The sequence below is a fragment of the Acomys minous genome (assembly GCF_964271855.1).
Source record: "Acomys minous genome assembly, chromosome: 14".
In the NCBI taxonomy this organism is placed as follows: domain Eukaryota; kingdom Metazoa; phylum Chordata; class Mammalia; order Rodentia; family Muridae; genus Acomys; species Acomys minous.
In genome coordinates this window covers 93,321,302-93,337,286 of record NC_140496.1, presented here as the reverse complement: position 1 = coordinate 93,337,286, position 15,985 = coordinate 93,321,302, and the positions used below count along the sequence as shown (strand labels likewise).

General features: G+C 44.2%; 1 long non-coding RNA gene across 1 annotated transcript in view; it reads right to left on the bottom strand.

Moving 5' to 3' along the window:
- Positions 1-15,985, bottom strand: part of LOC311583641 — a 56,240-nt gene that overhangs the window by 2,479 nt on the left and 37,776 nt on the right. Inside the window, exon 2 of the long non-coding RNA XR_014774622.1 lies at positions 12,964-13,010. This is a non-coding gene — a long non-coding RNA (uncharacterized lncRNA). The remainder of the gene's footprint in view (positions 1-12,963; positions 13,011-15,985) is intronic.

Below are 15,985 nucleotides of genomic sequence, written 5' to 3'. Positions count from 1 at the left end.
AGACACTTAAGTTGTCTCCACTTTGCCACTATCACAAATATTATGGTTAAATACCCATGTAGATATTTTGTGTGGACACACGTTCCCTTTTCTCTTGTCTGTACACCCAACAGGAGCACTTTCTGCCAGGCTCTTCCCAGAGCACTCACAGCCCTTTAATTCACTAGCAACGTAGAAGGTTCCCCACATCCTTGCCTGTCAAGTGCCTTCTGCTCCTGGCTTTAGGTAGTGTCTACCTGACATCATAAGGGAGATAAGAACACAGGGTTTGCTTTAGGAGCAAGGGAACTCATTGCTATTAGTATTCTAGGAAAGGCTTACCTCCTACCCTATGGTCTACTATAAACGGAAGATGATTTCTCAAAGATGTGAGGGAACAACTTGGAAGGTGAAAGGGAAATGTGCTCTTGAATGTAAAGTGTGTGTGTGTGTGTGTGTGTGTGTGTGTGCACAACACATATACATATACATACATACATACATATCTATTTCTCCATTACCGCTTACATAGCAAGTAGTCTGAAATCCCCTGGCACCTTGTAGTTCTCTGAATGCTTTCTCAAGTGACTTTGAAGTGAAGTTCCCATAGCTCCTCTACTTGCTCCCACTAAATCTACGTCCAAGCTATCTTCTTCTTATTGGATGAGTACCTGTCTTGCCCGGGAGCCTGCCAGGCATTGGGGCAGAGTGACCTTGGCCATTTCCCACAGTGACTCAAGCAGTTAACACATGTATGTACCAGATGGATTTGCTGAACTAAGCAATGAGGAGAATTTTCTGTAAAGTTTTCTTGCTTACGAAGCCTTTCAGCGAGTGCATATAAACCAGGTTTCACTGAGGTGTGTGTGTGTCACTGATGAAAGCTGTATCCCAGTGCTCTGACACACTTGAGCGCCAGCTTGCTTTCCCGCATGTTCCTCCGAGTCAGCTAATGCTCAGGTATTTGTCCAGAAGCAGCTCCTAACCTTCCTTAACATGGGCCAGAGCGCAGCTGAGGCAGCTCAGCTGCCACCGCAGGCGGGAGCTCTGCCCTGTCAGTCACTCTCTTCCTCATCAAGTCTCTTCAAAGCCAAACACTGCTTCCTGGTGTAGGACTCATTTTCTCCTACCTAACAAGGCCCAGTCGTCTTTCTGTTCCTTTAGCGATCAGAGAACCACCTGCCCTGTGGATGCCAATGCGTCTCATTTTATATAGACATGCAGCTGTCAGACCAGGGCTCAAAGGCTTGCCTTTAATGAAAACAAGTCATTTTCATCGCTATGACTGCAGAGTTTATATGAATACAGATACCTGGGTCAAATGATTGGCATTTCTTTCCTAGAGCTGCTGCTGTCTTAACAGTGACTGTCCCTGCCATACACACACCTTCTCCCGCTCCAAGACCTCTCTGCGCTCTGCTCTCTGGTCCTGACCCTTCTGCTATGACTCCCTTTGCCAGAAATCTTAGATCAGGTTCTCACAGTCCATGTTTGGAATGTTTTATTTGGCTAAAACCGTACAGTGGACGTAGCTCAATTAGTAGACTATTGCCTAGCATGCACATAGCTCTGGTTTTGGTCCTCAGTCCTGCATAAACTGGGTGTGTAGTCCACACTTGTAAGCCAAGCACTTGGAAAGTACAGGCAGAAGGAACAGAAATTCAAAGGCATATTTGGCTACGATAATGAATTCAAGACTAGCCTGAGCTACATGAAACCCTATCTCAGAAAACAGAATAAAAGGAAGAATTCCTAATTTTCTTTCACTAGCCACACTGAATAGTATCCCTAAAAGCAAACATCATAGTATATAGCCTCCTATATGGTCTCCAACGACCCTTATCTTCTAGTGTATACATCCTTGTTGAATGTAGAACCTCTTGAGTGTACACTGAACTTTGTGGCTACTCCTCCTCCTCCTCCTCTTCCTCTTCCTCCTCCTCCTCCTCCTCCTCCTCCTCCTCCTCTTCTTCTTCTTCTTCTTCTTCTTCTTTTTCTTCTTCTTTGCCAGGGTTTCTCTATGTAACCATAGCTGGCTGGCCTGGAACTCATAAGATCTGCCTACTTTTGTCTCCCAAGTGCTGGGATTAAAGATACGTACCAAAACCACCTGGCTATTGTGGCTCACTTCTAATTAATAGAATACAACAATAACCACAAGATGTCACGTCTAAGATTAGGTCACACACAAAAAAAGTGAATTCCATTTTATTCTGTCTTCTTTTTGTCAAAAAAAATTTTTGTTAGTGTTTATTTGTAGTTGTAAACTGGACTCTTCAATTTAGCTAAACTTGGAAGTGAATCAGAAAAATAGGGAATCCGAAGAACTGCAGTGAACACACAAAAGTCATGGAGTCCTAAGGCCAGCTGGTCCCAGGGGTGGGGTGAGGGGCTGTTACTTGAACAGAAAGAATGGTCTGGTGTTTGAGAAAACTTGTTGCCCTTAATTGACAATCGTGATCTTCTACTTGGCCTTACCATTGCTGCCTCAGAGAGCTCAATGGCTCCATCACGTTTGTGCACTCTTTCTCTTCCCAAGGACCACATGTTTGCCATCTAGTTCTCGGTTGAATGTAAGATGTTTTCCAACAGGGTGTTACGTTTGAATACTTGGTTTCAAAACAGACAGTGGTGCTGTTTTGAAAGGTTATGGAATCTTCTTTAGGAAGTGGAGCCTTGCAACAGGAAGTGAAACACTGAGGTGACTCCAGGCAGCTCCCACAAAGGCATGTGATTGAATTTGTAAGTGGCCCTACCGTGGTAAGACCACAGACATCTGGCTTGTGGCCTTCTCACAGACTCCAGACAAGAGAATCCTAACCAGGATTCCTGACCCACAGAAACTGTAAGAAAATATGTGCCGGTTGTTTTAATCCAGTAAGTTTGGGGTAATTCTTTACACAGCAGTAGATAACCAGTACAGTAACCATTTGTCACCCTTGCTCCACACTGTGAAATGTTTTACCATTCATTCAATATACCCATCAGGGCCCAGAATTATGCCTCAATCCACCTCTGTGCTATAGGAAACGCATATGGCTTCCTCTTCCCTCCTTCACTATTATTTTTATGGTTCGATCCCTCATGTTGTCGTATCTGGACTTTAGCAACTGACTCCTAATTCTTCTGCTTTCTGTCTTACTTACCTCCAATTCATCTCTTCACATTGAAACAAGACACACCTCCTCAGCTCTGTCCACGACAGCAACCCTACTATGGATCTGCCTTCAAAAGCCCTTGGGATTACTCAGCTAGCCTCACATTCCAGCTGCACCTCCCTGTCTGTTCCAGGAACCTTAACCCCACCCCACCCCCACACACACTAATGCTAAATGTGCCGTGCTGTCATTTTCAGCACATCCTGGGCCCTGCCTACAATAAAATATCCTTCTCTCTCTACACTGCTTGGTAACAAGTACATCATCTTTCTGTGAAAGAGCCACCTGATCTGTGAATCCATTAATAAGTCATGTCCTAGGTAATTAACCACTGGTTCCTGGTGGCTGGCAGCCTTCAGCTCCTCTGCTTGCTCACACTCACTGCACCGCTCTGCTCTCACCCAGCAGGATCCTTCAGGAGGGAAAGGTACAGAGACCAGCCTAGTGCTTACACTCAGTGTTGTACCAATGCCAACAAAACATTATGCCATCAATTTCCTCAAAGCCACCCTCCAACAGCTCTGCCACTTAGAGCAGAAGCCTCACCATGGTCCGCTTTCTACTCATACTTTGAGCCACAGCTTAAATAACATTCCTAAAGAGGCTGTTTCCAGCCCCTGAGATGACCATGGTAACTTTTGTTAAAACAGAACTATTGTCATTACATATCAGCCTAATGTTATGGTTCATTTCACTCCTACAGTTATCCAGCCTTGCTTATCTCTAGCTCATACGTGGAGAAACTGAGGCATTTGAGTCCAGGCAGTCTAACCTGGGATTTGTGAAAGTGATCAGTGAAAGTGATCAGTTTTTTCAAATACCTTCTGGTTACTCCCCTCAACACACACACACACACACACACACACACACACACACACACACACACACACACACACTATTAATAAGAATCTTATAAAAAGGTCCAAGCTGTATTCCTGAGAGAAACCAAGCATATGAACACTGGAAACCCAGCATAATGCTGGAGTGGTTGGTCACAGAAAGCAACTCTGAGCATCCCACCTCAAATAGCAAGCCATGTTTGACATCTTTTGTGACAAGATCAGATGTCTGAAGCTCTGCAGTGAATAACCCTCAGGGCTGCTTATAACCTCCTCAGTAAACAAAGTAGCCTAAACTCATCCTCCTGTATCTTTCTTTGATCAATTGTCCTTCATAACCCAGAACACCATCACTTGGCACCCAATGTGGGGCTTGAACCCATGACTCTGAGATTAACAGTCTGGTACTCTACCAACTGCTAGGTTCTAGGTTATGTGGGATGATTGGTCAAAGAAAGCGAGACACTGAAGGATGAGTTTAGGCTTCTCAAGCAACAGGATCAGCATCTCAAGGACTGAATGCCAGCAGCTTCCTGGAAGCTCTTATCACTGTTACACAAAAGGCACTTTTTAGCAAGTCAGTTTCCACATACCAAAACCTCTTATCTGATCTAGGAAAGAACCATCTGATCTTGAAAGAACCAGTCACCTTAAGCAATTCTCAGCCTTAGGAGACTCCCTAGCTTGCCAGGCATGTCTCAAGACCAAGTTATGCAAAGGCTCTAAGAAACCTTCAAAGGAACAACCCTATAAAATCTCAGATAACAATCACTGGCAAAAGGCCACTTCAAAGTCTACATGCTCTCACTCTGGAAATTCGTGCCAGATACATGGTTCTGCTAAAATTCTGTTACGGCAGCTGAGCTCCATATCCAGACTTGAGTGCCATTCGGTGGCTACTGAGTGGGATTCAGCAATGACATTGAAAATGCATCAAATTCTCTTAACAAGAGCCCTGTTGTCTACAGAGCCTCCTGAAGGGTGCCACAACCGCTACCACCAGCTGAGACCTATATAACTGTGAGCCAAGCTTTGCTTGAAGGCTTGGGGCCATGGAAGATGCTTTACAGGGACAGGGCCATTCTGCCACCAAAAAGAGCTTGTAGTGACACAGTAGGTAGGCTAAAGGAGTCTTTGTTGAGTGAACTTGATACATGAATGCAGGAGAATCAGATACTCTGTCTGTTGTCACAGAGCTGTGCAGCCGATGGACAGCTCCCTGGGCCATGCTCAAACTCCCTTGATTCTCCAATTTGACAGGATCCACAGTCATCAAGGAGATAAGCCCCTGGGCATGCCTATGAGGAATTTTCTAGATTGCATTAATGAGGTAGAAAGAGCCACTCTAATTGTGGGAGTTGCTACTCCATAGGACCCTTGCATGCATAAAAAAAGAGAGAGCAAGCTGAGCACCCACATTTATATCTCTGTTCTTCATAACTGTGGATGAAATGTGACCGGTTGCCTCAGATTCCTGCCTCATGTCTTTGCCACTGCACCTTCAAATTAGCTAAAAGAAACCCTTCCTTATTTTAGTTTTTTTTTTGGGGGGGGGGGTCAGATATTTTATCACAAAAAACAATGAACAAGCCTACATACTTTCCTATTTTAAAACCTTCTCAGTATTGAAAGACCTTGAAGGCTCAGGGTTGAGATCATGTTACCTGGAGCCCGAATGCAGCTCTTGAAAGCTAGACTTACATGGCTTGGGCTGCTGTCAGAGAACTTAGAAACGCTTTAATCCTAAGGTAGACAGTGGCTATGTAGACCACGTGACTCCCACCACAATTCCCAAGCCTGCCTTTTCCCTTCAATGTCATTGTTTTTTGTAGAGAATAACAAAGCCAGGCCAGCTTTCTTTGCATGCTCTTTTTTCCCCTGAACATTCATGTCAGCACACTGCCTTCTTTTCCCGAACATTCCCGAACCTCTGATGTCCCTGTCAAATACGCTGCTTTCAGGGCTATAACCTCTCAGGCTGGATTAAAAGATACAGTCCTGAACCAGCGTTGGCCTGTGGCTGTGTGCTGCATTTTTAAAGAGCTGGAGAGCCGCTGAGATACGAAATGGCATATCTTTACAAATGACTGACCTCCTTTCCATCTGTAAAACTGCTGGCCTCATTATTTATGTGGATTATCTGTCCTCCTTCTGCAAATCTTGGAGAGAAAATTTTATCCTCGTTCTTTAATGTTACAAAGTTCTGAGATTCAGTTTCCTCTCTTTGCAAAAAAAAAAAAAAAAAAAAAAAAAAAAAAAATCGCTTCCAAAAGCATAGCTCAACCCCGGAAACAGATGAGTGAGTCCAGTGCTTGCAGAATAGGGCCTTCCAGACACAGCTCAGTGACCCTTGCCTGCTACGCTCTGCCGTGTTTGGCGTGTGTCCATAGGAATCACAAGATGGTGTGGTGATGGGGGGAGCACAGAGCGGGCATGGAAGGAAGGTCTGTTGACATCTGCTGGAGATATCCTGTTCACAGACAAAAAGACGGGCGCTTTCAGGAAACCTGTGCTGACGAAAAAAATTATATAACTGGCCTTAGGTGTTAGTCCTGAAGCCCTTAGTCTCTAGGTGGTTAACTTAAGGCTCACAGGAAAATTAACTGTTTACATTGTAATACAGTTAGGGCCAGATTTGCAGGTGCTGTTCACCCGACAGGTAAGAGGTTGAGAAATGTCGAATGCAAAGCAGATCAGGACTGAAGTGGAGGTGGGGGAGGGGGCGAGAATCTCAGGTCTGCCAGTCTCTGCTTCAGCCTCACTCTCTCCACCTCTACAATAAATGTAACAGTATTCACTGTATGAAATTATGATCATCACATGCAAGAATGTCGGTGAAGACGCTGATGTGTTGCTTCTGCAAGCTATCTTCTCACCTCAGCATGCCTGAGGCTAGCCCACTGATAGCTTCCCCTCTCACCTCAGCATGCCTGAGGCTAGCCCACTGATAGTTTCCCCTCTCACCTCAGCATGCCTGAGGCTAGCCCACTGATAGCTTCCCTCTCACCTCAACATGCCTGAGGCTAGCCCACTGATAGCTTCCCCTCTCACCTCAGCATGCCTGAGGCTAGCCCACTGATAGCTTCCCTCTCACCTCAACATGCCTGAGGCTAGCCCACTGATAGCTTCCCCTCTCACCTCAGCATGCCTGAGGCTAGCCCACTGATAGCTTCCCCTCTCACCTCAGCATGCCTGAGGCTACCTCACTGATAGCTTCCTGCTGTCTTTCTCTCACTGTGTAATGTTGTGTCATTGTCACTTTTCTTGCGTTCTCTTGTGATTGTTAGTCAGGGCTGGGGAGTACACACCTAAGCACAGCTGAAAATGCACACATTGACAGGGAGTAAGAAACTTGGGTATAGGCAGCTTCCTCAGCCATCTCCTGCTGTTTACCCAGTGGCATCATAATGCAGCGGCTGGCTTGCTGTACAGTTTGGAGAACATTGATATTTTCTCCTCAGCACTCTGTAGCACGTTCTCCGTGGAGAATTTGAAACCCTTCCCCCATTCTTGAACCTGCAGGATCTCATAAATGAAGGGTGGAACAGCAGCCAGGGAAAGGCTTGTGGTCTGGAAAGAGGCTGACGGCTTACGACGTCCACAGGGCCTGTGAAGCATCCTGTCCTTAGTGGCCTCAGATCTGATACGGAGATGAATAATGAGTCCCCGTTGCGTCAGTGTTGATCAATATCAGCATTTGTATTATTTTGGCTCTTCGGTCATGGGATATGAATTCATTTAGGCGAGATCCCTCTGGCTGCAGTGAGCAGACACCCCCTCCAGCAGTCTGTGTGGAAGGGAGGAATGAAGCTATGAGAGCACCCCGGAAAATGTGGGACAAGAAGCACAGCGCAGCCTCCTGGAATCGGAGAATCTCCTGTCTTACTCCCTCTGCATGCATGTGTACCAAAACACACACATATATGTGTACACATGGGAGTTTTCATTATTTTCCACTATCACTCTCTATTTGATGCAACAGTGGCCCCGTGGATTCTGTTTCTTCACACAACTTCAGTTTATATGACACATTAGCCTGCCGTGGACACTGCTGATCTTTTTTTTTTTTATGATTTATTGATTTATTTTATGTATATGAGTGCTCTGGTTTCATGGACACCTGAAGAGGGGATCAGATCCCATTACAGATGGTTGTGAGCCACTATGTGGGTGCTAGGAATTGAACTCAGGACCTCTGGAAGAGCAGCCAGTGCTCTTAACCACTGAGCCATCTCTCCAGCCCTGATACTGCTGATCCTTAAACATATGACTTTCATAGTCACTGCCTGGGAGCACCGGCATGTGTTCAGCTAGGTTCTAGAGAGATGCTAAGTTTGAGCCAGATGATATACTTGTTCTCTGGGGCTCAGGTGACCGCTAGTTGAGTTGTTGATTGGTAAGTATAGGTCACATGACATTAGGTTCTGATCAAGAGATGCAAACAGGCCTAAGTAAGCTCAAAGCAAAAGATGCACTACAAAACAAACAAAACAAAAACAAACAAACAAAAACAACCAACCTACAGAAGTCAAGATTTACTTTTACTTTGAAAACTTTTATTTCTACTTTCCTTCTTATGATAATAAATACTTTATTCGGGTCATTATAGTGGGCCAGTGGACTAACTACACAGACACACACATGTTGTTCCTCGTTATGAAAGAGCCTGTGGAGGTCAAAGGGGAGCACAATGGTCTGAGAGTCAGACCTGGCCAGACATCCAGCACCAAGGGCTGGTGGAGGTGCTGCATCCCACATTGGCGCCTGCCTTCCTGTGCGTGGGTATACCGCACAACGTGTCTCCCACATGATGTGATTGCAGCAATGTGAGGTGACCAGATAAATGTGTCCTGAGGCACGTCCGCTTGCGCTGCTCTGCTTAGGAACACAGAGCTAGAGACACTGCCCCAGTGAGTAATGAAGCAGGAGCTGCTCCTCAGTCCCTCCCGGTCTGTGTTCATCCATCTGTGCTCCCACTTCTTACCCTGATTATGAATGCCTCCTGGATGGCCACAGCTGTTTCTGAAGCAGCAGCAGCCTGGGCAAACAGTTTGTGACAGGGAAGAAAGGAAGAACCTCTGCGTACTTGTCTTCTATGAAGACTCCTCACTCCCCTGATGCCTCCCCAGGTGCAGTTTGGAAGACGGAGTTAGGAACCGGAACAAGGACAGTAACAGGAGACAAACTTCGAAAGGCTCTGACATGTGAGGGCTAGGCCAGACAGGGATAACACCCACAGACAATCTTGGACGCATCACTTTGGGAAACACTGATGGTCCACCAACTGCTAGGGAAATTCTGCCTACAGATCCGGGATGGTGAGAACCTAGCTTAACTAGTCTAACTCCTGCAAAAACAAACAAACAAACAAAGCCAAATTGGGAAAGAGCAACATAATTACAGCAATTTACATATAAGGAAGTCTGTCCAGATGAAAAAGGCTTACATGATGTTAATGTTTGCTTTTAGAGAATTTGTTAAGTTCCACTTGGCACTTTGAAAAAGATTTGTTTTTATTTTATGTGTATGAGTGTTTGCCTGCATGTGTGTATGTGCACCACATGTGTAACTACTGCCAGTGAAGGCCAGAGGAGGGCATTTGATTTCTTAGAATTATAGTTATGGAAGTTGTATGCTTCTGCGTGGGTGCTGGGAATGAACATAGGTCCTATGCACTGAGCCATCTTTACAGCCCTGAGCACTTATCTGTCAGGGAGAGATTTAAGAACATTTTTGTTGCATTTCATTATCCTGGCAAAATCGAAGCTTTGGTCATGGTCATAGTTCTGTGAAGACTTTTTAAAGGAGCTATTGTTGCTGTTAACAAGTAATACACAGCTATAGAGAGGAAAAATCTCCATGTCTAAGTTAAGAGCAGAAATCCTTTACCAGCATCTTAAACGCAGCAAGAGTTGGTCATAGTTCCAAGAAGGAAAGGGGCCTCCCACAGAGAACCAGGGGCACAGGCTGCTAGCTTCACAGACTTCTGTTAGGGAGTATGCTCTTTCTGGAGGGTGTGAGTTGAAAATCTGATTTCCCAAAGTTTAAACTGCAGTTCTGAGGACAATGCCAGACAGCTGGGGTAGCTAACTCAGAACAAACTGCCCTTCCGGGAACTGGTGATAATCAGTCCCTGGCAACATCCTGCCCAGATTCCAGTGCTCAGGAGTCTAAGAAGGCTTCTCCATCAGTTCATCCATAGTCTGTAAAGGCTCTAAGGAAAACATGGTAGGGCTGGCCACATCTCCTACACACTGACCTTATGTGTGAACTAATAAAAATAATCACTTTAGAAATAATGTTAGGAGGCTGAGCATAGGGAGGTGGTACACACCTTTAATTCCAGCACTCATGAGGCAGAAGTACACAGGTTTTCTTTCAACAATGGGGACCAAGCCCTCAATGCCTGAGTTTTAGGAGACATCTCATTTGTAAGTCATAATCTGACTGATCTTTCTCAACCTCACCTTCCTGAGCTCCTGATAACCACTGTTTTTCCTCTGCTCTTATGAAATCAAATGTATTAGATTCCACGGATGAATAAGACCATTCAGTATTTGCCCTTTGGGGCTTGGCTTATTTCACTTAGCATCATATCCTCCAGGTACACTCATATTACTGAAAATGACACCACAAAGAAATGAAAACTAAGCCAGGCAGTGGTGGCGAATGCCTTTAATTCTATCACTTGAGAGGCAGAAGCAGGCTGATCTCTGTGAGTTTGAGGCCAGCCTGATCTACAAAGAGAGTTCGGGACAACCAGTGCTACACAGAGAAACCCTGTCTCTGAGAAAGAAAGAAAGAAAGAAAGAAAGAAAGAAAGAAAGAAAGAAAGAAAGGTTGTTTGAGGTGATAGATACACTAATTACCTTGATGTGATCATTACACAATATGTATGTGTGTGTGTGAAAACATTCCTGTGTGCCCCATAAATATGTACCATTGTTATCTGTCAGTCAAAACTAAAATAAAAAATAAATTACATATACTTTAATATTTACATTGATATTTGTTCTCAGAAAAGTTGTACTACAAAAAACTATATTGTGGGTCTGGAGACACAGCTTAGCAGTGAAGAGAACTTACTGTTCTAGCATAGGACTTGAGTTCAGTTCCCAGCACCCACAGCTTTTGACCATCTTTAATTTCAGCTCCAAGAGATTCAAACCTCTTTTCTGGCCTCTGTGGACACTTGAACAAATGTAGTGCATTCTCACAGACACATACTCATAGATAGCAATAAAAATAAAATTTAAAAGAAAAACTGTTACCAATTAGTAATTGTGTATGACCAAACCATGATATAAATACAAAGAGAAGAAAAAATATATATAAAGTTTTTAATCTAATCACCTTGAGAATGGTAACCCCATTAATGGATTAATTCATATAGTAGTTCATAGTTGAATAGGCTCTTAGGAGGTGAGGCCAGCTGAGAAGGCATTGCCCATGCGGGTATGCCTATCTGCTCTCTCTGCTTCTTGCCTGCTGCAAAGTGAGCAGCTTTCCTCTGATGTAAATTTCTACCTTGTCACAGGCCTAAGAGCAATTGAGTCAGATAACTATATGCTGAAACCATAGCCAAATAAACCTTCCCTCATAAGTATCTCCTTCACACCCCAGGTATTCTCTCATAGAAGTAAAGGCTGAGTAACACAGAACTTTATTTACTTATCTATCTATCCATCCATCCATCTATCCATTATCAACACATACATACATACATACATACATACAAACACACACACATACATCTATCCACTGTAGTCCTGGCATCTGAAAAGAGGGCCTTATACATGTTAGATGAATGTTCTACCACTGCAGTGTCTTCTTACATAATTTATTTTTAAGGTGATGCCGGGAAACACTGTAAGACGCTGTGAAGACATACAAGGAGGGAATTTTTCCAGTCACTATTGCTATGTAAAGTTATTTCTTGGTGCTATAAAACAACCAACATGTCTCCCATAACATTTTCTTTAGCAGGCATCCAGAAACTTAGCTGTGTGATGAATGTGGGGCTTCAGGCACCTGAAGGCTCTTCAGGGCTATCAGGTAATCCTGAGGGTCAAATAGGTTGACACATGAGCTGTGCAGCATAAAACTTCTGTGCTGTCAGACCACTTACCTGATGTGTGAATTCCTCTAGAGAGAGTATCAAACAGAACAAATAGAAGCTAATGGTCTTACATAGTGCAGCCTTGAAAACCACACAAGGTCACTTCGGACTTAGTCTTTTACCTAAAGCAGCCATGTACCCAAAGGAGAGGGGGCATAGATGCAACCTATTCATGAGAGGAATGATGAATAGCTTGATTTTTAAAAAGTTATAGCACACAGGAAGTCAATCAATTCTATGTAACTAATCTAATAGGTTCTCTGTTATAATCAGCACTGAGCTCTAATGGTGAAATCTTGGAAACCTGACTGTGGAAAGCATCTCACAATTGCCTGTGGGGAAGCTGAGGAAGGTAAGATGGCCAACTTCCCACCTGCAATTGTTTAGGGCTGGAGAGGAGAAGGAGGGCTGAGCATCCCCTAAGGACCGACTTCCAGCTTGGTCCTGGCCAGAGAAAAGCCTGAAGCAGAGTATCTGGTGTTCATCGCAGGCAGCCTCTCTGGGACAGTGGTGCGTGGAGACATTGCCAATGGATTCTGACAAAGAGCTCAGTCTCAAAAAGAGCATGTTCCTTGTCAGTAAATATTCACTGTGACTTCTACTGGTTACATAGATTTTTACTTTGTTTAATTAGCATCTTTTTTCATAAAGCTGAGGAATAAAAATAAAAAAACTACCCAGTGTTATCAATTAACACCACTACAGTCTCTAGTTTCTAGCTCTAGACCAGCAATTACACATCTTTCTGCTCTTCCTTAGCATTCTCCTTCTCTTCCTTATTTATTTAGTTTTATAAGTATGTATATAATTATACAAGAAAAAGGTCATTAACATTTGCACGAATGAATGTAATTTACTTTAATCTTACCATGCTAACATCAGTCCCCTTCTGTTTCCCAAAGTCTCCCTTTGTGTCTTTAAAAAAAAAAAATGATTCCACATATGAGAGGAAACACATAATCCTGAAGTTTTAATTTTAAAAATCAATTTATAATGGAATTACATCACTTTCCCCTTCCCCTTCCTCCCTCAGGCCCTCCCATATACCTTTCCCCCAGCCCTTCCTATGCCCCTCCTCTGATTGCTTCCATGTCCCCACTCTCAAATTGACAGGCTCTTCTTCATTCACCATCACGGTTAGATACATATACAGATGTGTTTGTATATGCATGTGCAAATATGCAGACAACTGCTGAGTTCATTTTTGTTATCTGCGTCCATATGGCCTCAGCTCACAACTTTGAATTGGACAACCAAGATGGAGGCTCATCACTGGGGGAGGCCAATGCTGCCTCTCCCAGCAATTGTTAGTTGCCTGCTGTTTTTTTTTTTTTTTTTGTCCAGGGGTGGAACTCTGAAATGTCTCCCTTTCTACCTTAGCATGTCTGTTGACGTTGCCCTTGTTCTGGTCTTGTTCCTGTAGCCATTTCTAGGCGGAACCGTTTCACAGCTGACTTCCTGGCATGCTGATTCTTACCATCTTCCCACCCCTTCTTCCAAGATGTTGTCTGCACCATAGATGCAGGAGCTGTGATCTCCATGTGTCCCCTGGGGCTGGGCTCCTCACAATAATCTGGCTGAGTTCATGCCGTTGAGGAAATACACCTGTCGTTTGAATGAGAACTGTCTCCCATAGGCTCCCCTTTTTGAGCACTGGGAAGGTTCTAGAGCCTTCAGGGGGGATAGCCTTCCTGGAGGAAGTGGGTTGCTGGCAGTGGGCTTTGAGAGTTCATAGAGTCACCCTACTTCTGAAGAGGCCTGGTTAAATAAGTCTAGCTGAGTCTGTGACAGGCTTCAGTTTCTAGTTAGCTTGGAGCAGGCCTGAGCCTCCATTCCTCAGAAAAGAGCTCAGCAGTTACTGGGAATACTACAGAAAATGGACAGCCAAGCAGTGGCTTAGCTATCAGTTTGAAGAGCCCCTAACTCCTGACCAGAGTCAGGTAGCCTCAAGAACACCTACCAGTTTGGGGTGGTTTGAACCAGTTCAGAGAACCCTTAGCCCCAGGGCCAGAGGCCTAATCAATCCCAGATGTACTTGTACCCTTGCTCCTAATCTGTGCCAATAGAAGTAAAGGTTATATAGCCCACCTTAGAACTTCCCTTGATGGCCTATAAAAAAAGCCTGCATGCTCAACTCGGGTCTTTCACCATCTTGTTTTGCATAGGCCAGGACCACAGTGCACTGGATCTCAGCAGAATAAAGGCTCTTTGCTTTTACACAGGACTTCAGACTCCTGGTGGTTTGGAGGGTCCTTGTGATCTAGGCACAACACTTTCAGTTTGTGCTTTATCTTATCTTCTTCCCCTTCTCCCTCTTTCTTTTTTTTCCAACTCCCATCTTTAAATTAGTTCCTTGAAATTTTTATATAATGTTTAGACCATATTCACACCCCCCCCATCTCACCCGCTCCTCCCAGACCCAGCCCCACTCCATAACTACCTAACTTTCTAGCCTCTTTTTAACTCATCTAGTCTAATTTGTGCTGCCCATCTATTTGGGGATGTGTGGTCTCCCACTGGAGTCCTGTCGATTTACCATGGGCTGTCCTCTTAAAGGAAACCGACTCTCCCTCCCTTCCCAGCAGCTATTAACTGCCATAGCTCCTCAAATGGAGGTGGGATTCATGCTCCAACCTCTCCATGCTAGGACTGTGTCTAGCTTAGTATGCATAGGGCCTATGCATGACTCAGTCCTGGAGCTGCAAAGAGTCTTAAGAAGACCATGGGCAAACTGAGGCTTGAAAGTCAGCTCAGTCCAAAGTTGATAATGTGCCTATAGGCCACACTCAATTCCTCAGTGACTTTTTTTTTTTTAACCAAACATTAAATAAAATTCCATGTGTTAGTTAACAGTTCTAAAGCAAGTTAAGCAGAGAAAGTTTATTATGGCTCCAGGGTACAGGCCATCACATTGGGAAGTCATGGTGGCAGAAGCTTGAGGCAGCTGGTCACATGGCACCTGCAGTCAGGAAGCAGAGAGCAAAGGTCGCTGCTGCTGCTGCTGCTGCTGCTGCTGCTGCTGCTGCTGCTGCTGCTGCTGCTGAGTTTCCTTTGCCCTTATTTGGCCTAGAGTCCAGAGCATGGAATGGTGCCATCCACATTCACAGCACAACTTCATCACACCACACCTGAAGTTGGAAAGTAAAGGCTGGAGCTGGAAAGATGGCCCAGCAGTTAAGAGCACTTACTGTTCTTCCAGAGGACCAGGGTTCAGTTCTGAGCACCTACACTGGGTGGCTCACAACTGCCTGTAAGTCACGTTCCAGAGGATCCAATGTCCTCTACTAGATTCTTCAGGTATGGCACGTATGTGGTGCACATGCATACACACAGGAACACACATACTAAATAAGTAAATAAATAGATAAATAAATAAATAAATAACATTTAAAAAGAGTGAAGGCACACAGACCCAACTGTGAGTCTCAGAGATAAATATGGGCTGTCAGTATTTCTGGGGAGATAAGGTTTCCTTCCACCCACACAGTGATAAGGAAGGGACATTTTGGTTTAAACCTGAAAAGTGACAAAAACATTTAAAGAAAGTTTTGTTTTCTAAAGAAAGCAACAATGCACATCTCTCATAGAATTAACATTCCTGAGGCATCTTTGTGCTGAGAGCATTGCAAGGCTGACTTATTACAAGTTATAGAGAAAATGATCATAAGATCATGGCCTTCTGCTTCTGTCCTGATAATACCACATTCTATGGGATCTTTGGAGGAAGCCAAAGCAGAGTGCTAAATAATAGATGTTCAGTTAAATAAAACAAGATACCCAATTCAGAGAAGTGAGAGAGAGTCACATTATATCCTCAGACAAGGGTTTTCCTTAAATGTCATTGACTTTGTCTCAGTGCTAGAACTTCCTTCTTTTCAAGGCTGAACAAC